The following is a 10,502-nucleotide window of genomic DNA, read 5'->3' as shown; positions in this document are numbered from 1 at the left end:
CACAATGTTTTCCAAAAAAACTAAAGAGGAAGGAAGATGTCTCAACTTATTTTGTGAACTCAACATTACAAACAAGGCAAAAACATTTTTAAAAAGAAAAAATATGCAGAAAAGAATGAGGAGAAAGGAAAAAGAAAGAAAAATACAAAACAATATGTTCTGTAACTTTAGAAGAGAATCTTCAACAAAGGTAGCACATTGACTCCAACAATGTATATAAGAAATTATGCACTAAAATTAAGTGGAATTTGCATCAGACAAGTCGGTCTTGAGCAATATTTTTAAAATTATGTAAAGGAATCACCATATTAACGGACTAATAAAAAATACCATCAGTTGATGCACAAAAGTATTTGATGAAATTAATCATCCATTCATCATAAAATCTCTAAGATAAATAGGAAAAGAGAACTATCTCTGTATATAGAATCTCATTTACTGTTATGGAGATTCTGTATACAGATAGTTCTCCATTCTATTAAATATTACATTTAATTGTGAAAGACAAAATGCTTTTCTCTGAGGCTGTGAACAAGACAAGATTGTCCACATTCACCTTGTTTATTGTATGTATTGCAGCACAAAAATGAAGACATTGAACAAAATTAAAAATACTAAAAATAAAAAATAAAATATTTGAAGATAATGTACTGGAATTACAATAAACAGGACACCACAAAGAGTTAAACTGAGAAAAGATTCATAAAAATTATCCAATCTGAAAAAGAAACAGCAATATGTTGGAAAAAAGTCAACACTACTTTAAGTGACTAGAGGAAAAGTCTAACAGGCATTCCACTGGAGTCCTGAAAATGGAAGAGATAGGTGCAAGAAAAATAAATTGAGGAAATAATAGTTCAAATACTTGGTAAAGATGTCAATTTAGACATTCAAGAAGTAAACCTCAAACTGGAGATACCAAAATGTGTATCTATACATATTTTTATAAACTTCTGAATATACAACATAGAGAAGCAATACTCATGCCACTTTTCAACACAGTGTACATGGAAAAACAAAGATTTGAAAACTGCAGATTTCTTATCAGAAACTATGAAGACAGAAGACAGTGGCACATCTTTAACACACAGACATGTGCTGCATAATGAGGTTTTGGTCAACATCATACTGCATGACAGTGGTCCTATAAGATTATATTGTAGCAGAACAATTTCTAGTTTCTAGTAACATTGTAGATGTTGTGAAGTTGTATCACACACATTACTCATGATGTCAGTGTATACAAATCTGCTGCACTGCCAGTCATATACAAGTATAGGACATTCAATTATATGCATTACATAATGTTTGATGGTGATCTTAAATGACTATGTTAATGATGTGTATATTTACTGTATTATACTTTTTGTAATTGTTTTGTAATATACTCCTTTTACTTATCTAAAAAAATTAACTGTGAAACAACCTTAAGAGAGTTGTTCCATTATCATAAAAGATAACATTTTAATTGCCGCTGAAGACCTTCCAGTGGAACAAGATACAGAAGAGGAAGATAGTGATAGCAGTGATCCTCACCCTGTGCAGGCCTAGGCTAATGTGTGTGCTTGTGTCTTAGTTTTTAACAAAAAGTTTAAAAGGTTAAAAAAATAAAAATAGAGAAAAGCATTTAGAATAAGGATATAAAGAAAGAAAATGCTTTTGAACAGCTGTACAATGTGCTTGTGGTTTAAGATAAGTACTATTATAAGCTAAGTACTCTTATAAGCATAGAAAAGATGGAAATTATAAAGTAAAAACTAACAGTAAGCTAAGGGTCATTTATTACTGAAGAAAGAAAAGTATTTTTTATAAATTTAGAATACTCTAAGTACGGCATTTATACACTCTACAGTGGTGTCAATAATATCCTAGGCCTTCATTCATGACTCACTCACTGACTCATTGAGAGCAACTTCCAGTCCTGAAAGCTTCATTCATAGTAAGTACTTTCTACTACTGTACCATTTCTAATCTTTTATGGCATATTTTTATTGTTCCTTTTCTGTGTTAAAGTATGTTTAGATACACAAATACTTAGCATCATGTTCCCATTGCCTGCAGTGTTTTGGTGTAGTAACATGCTGTTCAGGTTTGAACCCTGGAACCAAGATGCTATATCATATAGCCTGGTTGTATAGTAGGCTCTACTATCTAGGTTTGCATAAGTATGCTCTGTGTTGTTTGTCCAAGGATGAGATCACCTAACAATGCATTTCCCATAAGGTAGCCTTGTGGTTAAGCTACATGCAACTATATTTAAATGAAAATACTTTCAAGTATATATCCTCTACTCAGCAACAATATATATCAGCATTGACATTAAAATAGGCATTTTCAGGGAAGGAAATATAAGAGAACTGGTTACCAGCAGAGCTATTCTGACAAAGAAAAGATGTCAAAGGAAGTTTTTCAAGCTATAAGAATGTTATACCAGAGGAAAATTTACTATGATTGCAATGAAGAAAGAGCAACAGAAGTGGTCAGTATCTTGAATGTACACTAGATTATTTTTCTGCACTTAAGTGTTAAAAAATATGCATGACTGTAAAAAGCAAAGCCTGCCAAGTTGCCTTAGTGAGGGGAGATAGAGTGTACACACATGAACTATACAAGTAACTATAACAAATTTGAAGGAGGCTTTGGAGTTTAATTTAAAAAGATGAGTTAACATTACCTCTAAAAAGACTGTGAAAAGATGTGTGTATCTTTTATATCTATTCTGTTACAGATAGATAAAGATATCTAGATTTACATGTAGTATATATTTAAATATCTATATCTGTATATATGCGTGTAAGAGGGAGACCAAAAAAAGGGGGGCGAATAATATTTTGGAGGCCGGGCCCCTTGCAGTATACTCCTAATTTTTTCCTCCAGATCAATCTGTCAAACAGTTTTTATCTGGAAGACTTGAGAAGGTTGTATAATGATATGCAGAAGAAACCTTTCAAGTTGTGTCATTTAGGTGACTGAGTATTCCACTATGACATAGGACCTGTCCACACCTCGCTGAGTGGTCAGCAGTTTTTGACCAAAAAACGGCATGAAACCCATGCCCCACCTTTCTCATTCACCCTATCTCATGCTGAGCGAATTTTTTGTTTTCCTGGAAAAAAAGTCCCCAAAAGGAAATATTTTGCCAATGTGAAAAAGATGAAACCAAAAATGGCAGAAGTATTTAAAGGCATCAAAATTGAGGAGTTCAAAAACTTTTAAGTAGTAGAAAAAGCATCTCGATAGGTGTATGCATCAAACAGAGAGTACTATGAAAGTGACTAAAGTTTAAACAAGTGAGAATTGACAATTTTTAATAAATTAATTCTGGATTTTTCTCTCTTTCTGTATATTATGCATTTATATTAAAGTCCTGAGGAATCACTATAATAAACAGCACAAAGAGATACAGCCAAGATGAAGAAATTACAATAACTAAAACACTTTCTTTTTAAATATAATGTAATTTAATTTTTTTATATTTTATTTTAAAGATGTGTGGTTCAATTCAGGGTTAGATATACAAGTGGACATCATACAGGTAAGGTTTGGGCCTCCCTGTGGACCGCACTTTGCCTGGTCTGAGATCATTTACCCTTATTGGTGTTTTGTCATCCCCCCAACCCCAGCAGTGTCCCTCTACAACCAATTCCTTTCTTCTAGCATTATGATCATTGTTCAAGGTCCACTATGAGTGACAACATTGGTACTCTGTTCTTTGTTTCTGTGATAGATCACTGAGTATTATAGACTCTAAATCCATCCAAGTTGCTGTGAAGTCCATATATTTGTCCTTGTTTATGGCTGTGTAATATTCCACTTTGCACATGTACTACATTTTTTAATCCAGAGCAGTTTCAATGAGCAGCAAGGTTGGTTAGATATTTTTGCTATTGTGAATAGTGCTGCAACAAACATGCATGTACAGATATCTTTTCTGTAGAATGATTAAGTTCCTCCAGGTATATTTCCAGTAGGGTAATTGCTGTGTGATATGGGAGGTCAATGTCAGTTCTTTTAGAAGTCACTAAACTCTGTCCCATAGAGATTGAACTAATTTGCATTCCCACCAGCAGAGTAGAAGCATTCCCTTTTCTCCACATCCTCACCAGCATCTATAGGTGTTTGTTTTACGAATGATGGTCATTCTTACTGGGGCTAGGTGGTATCACAATGTGGTTTTGATTTGAATTTCTCTGATGATTAGTGAGACTGAGCACTTTTTCATGTGTCTGTTGGCTGCCCATATATCTTCTTCACCAAAATACTTTCTAATAGTTTTTAAAAGGCAGGAAAAGAAAATAAAGAATAGAAATTACTCAGGGAAAACAGAAACATAACAGAACAAAAGTCCTAAATTAAAAACTGTTAGTAATTGTACTAAATGTAGACAGCCTAAGCATACCAAATAAAGGAGAGAATTTGTAGGTTTTGATTTTTTAAAAAGGCCTAGTTCTATGCTGACCAAATATACAATTTTTATTTATTACAAATAGCTTAAAGTGTGAGAAATTATGTGACATGCCAACCTTCTTAGTCTATTCAAGTGAGTGTAACAAATATAAACTTGGTGCCATATGAACAATAAACGTGCATTTCTCATGGTTCCAGATGCTGGGAAGTACAAGATCATCTGGTGATGCCAGACTCCATGTGTAGTGACAGTATGTTCCTCATACATGGTGGCTTCTTCCTGCACCTTCTTGTGTTGCTACACATAAAATAGTTCCCTGTATTCACGGTTTCGCTTTCCACGGTTTTGGTTTTAAGTTGCATGCCTTCTGAGTAACATGACGAACTATTCTACCAGGGACTTGATTCATCCCTGGGTCCAGCATTCCCACGTTGCCCTTGCTGTTCGCCTATTAGTTGCTTGGTGGCCATCTCTTTTATCAGTTAGACTGTCATGGTTTTTCCGTGCTTGTGTTCACATAACCCTAACTTAATTTCATGCTGGTTCCAAAGTTCAAGAAGAGTGATGTCAGCAACTCAGATATGCCAAAGAAGAGTCGTAAAGTGCTTCCTTTACAGAAAGAAAACAAAAATGAATGTTCTCAATTTACTAAGGTAAAAAAAAGGGGCCTAGATTTCTGAGACCTAGGATAAGAGCAAACCTTGTATCTGTGAAATTGTGGAGATGGAAAAAGAATTTTTTTTAGCTTTGCTGTTGTGCCTCAAGCTGCCAAAGGATATCGTACTCTCTGAGGTTTCAAGCGCTTGCTGAGGGTCATGGAATGTATTCTCTGTAGATTAGTGGGGAATACCAGGTGGAAAGGTGAACAAGGAAGTTATCCAGGCTGTAAATAATACCAGAGGAGAATGAAGCATGTCAGCAAGCATATTAACAACAATGGTTGGTATTTGGGAAAATATATACTGGATTAGCTTTTTCCTCTTAAGTGTAACAATATATACTAGAATGTAAAAGGCAAAAATTGTAATATTGTCTGTGTTTAAGAGAGATTTCCACTCTTGCGCCTCTTTTTATAAAGGTACTAATGCCATTTATGAAGTTGCTGAAAGGTCCAACTTCTTAATATTATAGCATTGGGAATTAATTTTGACATAATGAATTTTGGGTGGACACAAACAATCAATCCCGAGAATTCCCTCTTGGTTATGCCAAAGTCTTGCCCTTCTCACATATAAAACACAAATATTTTCTCCCAATCTCCCAAAAGTCTTAACTTTTTTTTGCATTACTTTATATTGAAGTCCCTGGTCTCATCTACATCAGATTCATAGTAAGATTCAACCTGAGAAAAATTACTCTCTGGCTGTGATCCTGTAAAATCAAACATTTTGTGTGCTTCCAAAATACCATGATGGGACAGAAATAGAAGAGACATTCCCATTCCATAAAGGGAGAAACAGGAAAGAAAGGAGGAGTGGCAGATCCTGGGCAAATCCAGAACCCAATAGTGCAAACAACATGAAACTTTAAGAATCTAGAATAACTTTCTTAGACCCAGTGTTTTGCACTCTAAACACACTGTAGTGTTGGTAAACCCCTGAACTCAGGGAAGCCATGCTTTCATGACCCTGAAAAGGTTTCTTGGGGAGACTCTGAGGGAGAATCTGTTCCTTGCCTCTGTCCTTGCCTCTAATGGTTGCCAGCAATCCTTGATGTTTCTTGCCTGGAGACTCCCATTTCTACCTCTGTCCACACATGGCCTTCTATGTTTCAGCCCATGCCTTAACATTAGCTCTCCCCTGTGCCTGTCTCCCTACTTAAGTTTCCCCTTCTTCTAAGGACACCACTCATTGGATTACAGTCATTGTAGTAATCCAGTATGATCTCATCTTAACTTTATTATATCTGCAATGATCTGATTTCCAAAATATGTTGCATTAATAGGTACTAGGTGTTAGGATTTGATCATTTCTTTTGAGATGAGACTGGTCTACAGACAATAGAGGGAAACTGGGCAGAGCAAAAACGATGTTCACTGTGCCAAGAAACAACACACCCTCCTATTCTTTCCAGTTTTTCTCCTAATACTTTGGAACCAACAGGACTTCCTTACACTTCTTCATGAATAGTGTCCTTGTCTGTAAAAGTAAGAATGTGAACCACATGATTTCTAGGGTCATTTTTATAAAATTCTGTGATTCTCAATACAATGACATGGTAAATTCTCTATCAGACTGTGGTTAATATTTAAAAAATAAGGTTAAATATGGTTTTTTCTTTAAATATTTTACATAAAATAGCCACAAGAACATTAGTTCTTCAGAGTTGCTTTTAAGCAAATCCTTATTTTAACCATCTAACTCTGATGATCTGATAAGTTATACAAGGACAAAAAACGTTGTTTATTTTGACAAGAAGCTAAATCCCCTTATATGTTATTGCTATCTGTAGATTACAATCAACATTTTTAATTGTTTTTTATCTTTTTCTGTTTTTATTGTCAGGTCATTAATATAAGGCCTTTAAGAATTTTGGGCTAGATGGGCTTAGTGGCTCAGCCTGTAATCCTGCACCTTTGGGAGGCTGAGGTGAGTGGATTGCCTGAGCCCATGGGTTCAAGACCCGCCTGGGCAACTTGGCAAGACATCATCTCTACAATAAATCAAAAATTAGCCAGGCACGGTAGTGCACACCTGTATTTCCAACTACTTGGAAGGTTGAGGTGGAAGGATCGCCGGAGCCCAGCAGGTTGCGGCTGTGGTGACCAGAAGCGGCCACTGCACTTCAATTTGGGTGACATAGTGAGACTCCAACTCAAAAAAAAGAGAAAGAAAATAGACTATGAATAAACAAAATACAGAAAAAATGGGAAAAAAACAAAGACTAAAAATATTGAATGGTCGTTGCCAACAGAACATTTCAATGTATAATAATTACATTTGCTTAATACAATTTAAATGATCAGGTCTTTCTGTGTTTCCAGTGACAAACACCCAATTCTAGCAGTCTAGGGCAAACAAAACAAAAGTTTTCACTGAATTTGAGACTCAGCTATAATGAACTTCATGCAAAGCTGGATCTATGACTCCAGATGAGTTAGAGTCTCTCTCTCTCTCTCTCTCTCTCCCATCCCTCCCTCTCCCTTTCCCTCTTTCTCTGCTCTCTCTCTGTCTTTATTTTCTCTATCTGGGTCTCTCTCTCTCTCTCTCCCCTCCCATCAGCTTTCTTTTCAATTACTTTAGGAAATTTTGTTCTGCAGTAGCAACTAACAGTGCTGCAATTCGTTGTTTCACTATTCCTGGTGGAAAGAGCATATTTCTTTTCTGATAATTCTGAAAATATTCCAATTTACCATCACATATATTCACATGGTGGGCTAGGGCACTCAAATTCAAGTTCTAAAACCTATATTTTTTTAAGGGATCTATGAAGGAAACAAGAATACACTATTTTTAGAAGTTATAAAAGGAAGCATGGATATTCATCTTTTCTTAGATATTTACCTAGCTAACATTATGGAGTCATTATCTTCCTAAGTATGACTAATCTTTTAGTCAATCAATCATCATCACTTATTGCTTATGAAGAAAATATTAAAGGTACACACACACAAAAATTAAAAAACAAAAAAATTCAGTCCTTGTATTCATTAAACTTAACTGAGATATGTTTTAAACATTTTCAACGTGTGCATAAGAAGTGCCAAAGAATTGGCAGAAAAGAGAGAGTATAGACAAGCTCAAAGGAGCAAGGAGACAGCAGAGACTTGGGACAATTGTGAAAGTTTTCCATGGGGTGGTAACAATATATAAGTTTGCTGAATGAATAAAACTACTCTAGCATAAGTAGCATTAGAATATATTCTACCTTGAATTGACCCTACATCTTTAAAATAAATTTTTAAAAATTGATTCTAGATGATGGAAAAGAGATAGTATGATCAAAGTTGGTAGAAAGTAATGGCCAAAGAAATATTAAGCGACCAGACTTCACCGGGCTTATTTTATATGGCAGTGTGAAAGTTATTTCAAATACCTTGTTAACACACATCATCTGGAAAATAAATATAATAGGTCATATAATTTAAATTTCCCTCATAATGTTAGTGATAATTTGTGACAATTTCTATGGAAAATTCATTGAATTAATCATTTTATATTGATGAATGTATTTAGTTTTCACAATAACCCCATTGCGCAGACCCCATGATGTAAGCCTTGTAATTTAAAAGGTGACACTAACAAGTAACATTTAACAAGTATCCTCTGGATATTGTTTAAAATGCAGATGATCAGGTTCCATACTACATAGAGTCAAGGAACTTAGCATTTGAACAAGAGTCTCAGGTGATAAATTTGTGAATTCAGTTTTGAGAAGCCCTGATGTACAAACACTATTAATATTGCTATTTTATATAAATCTAACCAAAGGGCTACAGTAGTTTCTTCAAGATCAGCCAGCTAAAATGTGATAGAGCAAGTTTTTACCAAGGGAATTGGGCCAAGTTCTTAGCCACTGCTCTGGCACCCTTAGTTTCTATGAGTCTATGGATCTGCACAGTGGATAATTAGGGGATTCCGTTGAAAAGATAAAAATAGCCAGGTGGAGGTAAGATTGCATTGCCACCTATGGAAATAGTCCTGGGAAAATTGATGTGTTTTAATTATTGAAAGTAGAGACAATAGAACAAAATTCTATGGTATTCAGCTAATGTAGGTTAAAATACATGGGCAATAAAGATTAATTTTTATTATAAGTATGTGAAAAAATCTCAAGAATGCTTGGGTGGTGTTTGTGAGAAGAAGGTTAAAATGTTTGACTTCACTCTTAAAGTGAAATTTAAGAAAAACTCAAAGGTATTTCTTCCGTAGACTTAAAATATTTTGAGATAATAAAAATGTTGTGAAAAAACCATATACGGATTTCCATATGCCAACATCACATTGTTTCAGCTCTACCTTCATATCATAACTTCATTTGTATTGCCTAAATCTATTTCTACATGGCACCAAAAATTCACTAGTAGTCATTCAATTAGTATATTGTGCTGTCTTTTATTTTCTATATAATGGCATAGGCAATCAAACTAGTTGTTTAAATTAAGTTGTTGGCTGAATTTTAATGCAAGGCCATCATTCCAGAGGTAGCGACCTTTTCTTTGTGTTATATTAGCCTTAGTACTGCAATTAATCAGGAGAGTAACTTTCATGTAGGATGGCTAGAATGTGAGTATTTGGTGTCCCTTTCTTTTTTCTTACAACATACCATTCCTGAATTAGCCTCTAAAATTGATTTGGAGCTCTTGTTTTGGAGATTCACGGAGGAATTAGTTGTCTCGCAACAGAATTAGTATACTTTTAACAAGTACATTTATTCTACAGAATGCTACAGAGCAAATTTTAACTGTGTTTTATATATGTCCTCTTGTTTTTAGAAAACAGTAGTCCACAATTCTTGGTTGAATCCTGATTTCATGTTTCTCATAATTAACACAGACATAGATATTAGCACCAAGCTATAATGAGTCTATATTTTATCTTTTCACAAATATATTATCTCTTCAATATTAGTAATAGGAATAAAACATTTCTGGAAATTCTGTGATAGTCAGAATGCCTTTTATAGTCTCATTTCTTCTTGGTAGAGAAGCAGCATTCATTTCCTTGTTTGAGTTCTCGAGCAGAGGCTATCAACTCAAATTTTAACTACTTGCAGGGTTCTTAAAAATATTATGCATGGTCCCCAACTTCAGAGATTAACTATTAAATAAATGGTTGATTTTGATGTTTTTTGAGTTCTCCAAGGGATACTAGTGTATAGCCAGGTCTGAGGACTACATCCAACACATAAATACATAAACTTCAAATGGATAAATTCTACAAAAATTGGGGTAGAGAAAGGACATACATAAAGAATAGGAGATTGAACAAACAGAAGTAAAACCAATCCCTTTACCTCTGAATAACAGAATTAAAGAAGACAGTGATGTAGAGGAAAGGAAAAGGAGGGAAGGGGAAAAACTGCACAAATGAACAAAAACCAAAAGAAGAATATAGGTCTCACACAGACCCCTGAGCGATCAGACACTGAGAAA

The sequence above is a fragment of the Carlito syrichta genome, unplaced genomic scaffold, assembly GCF_000164805.1.
Source record: "Carlito syrichta isolate Samal-C Ts95f unplaced genomic scaffold, Tarsius_syrichta-2.0.1 Scaffold303253, whole genome shotgun sequence".
Classification (NCBI taxonomy): Eukaryota; Metazoa; Chordata; class Mammalia; order Primates; family Tarsiidae; genus Carlito; species Carlito syrichta.
The sequence above is the reverse complement of the archived record's forward strand: the minus strand, read 5'-3'. Positions refer to the sequence as shown.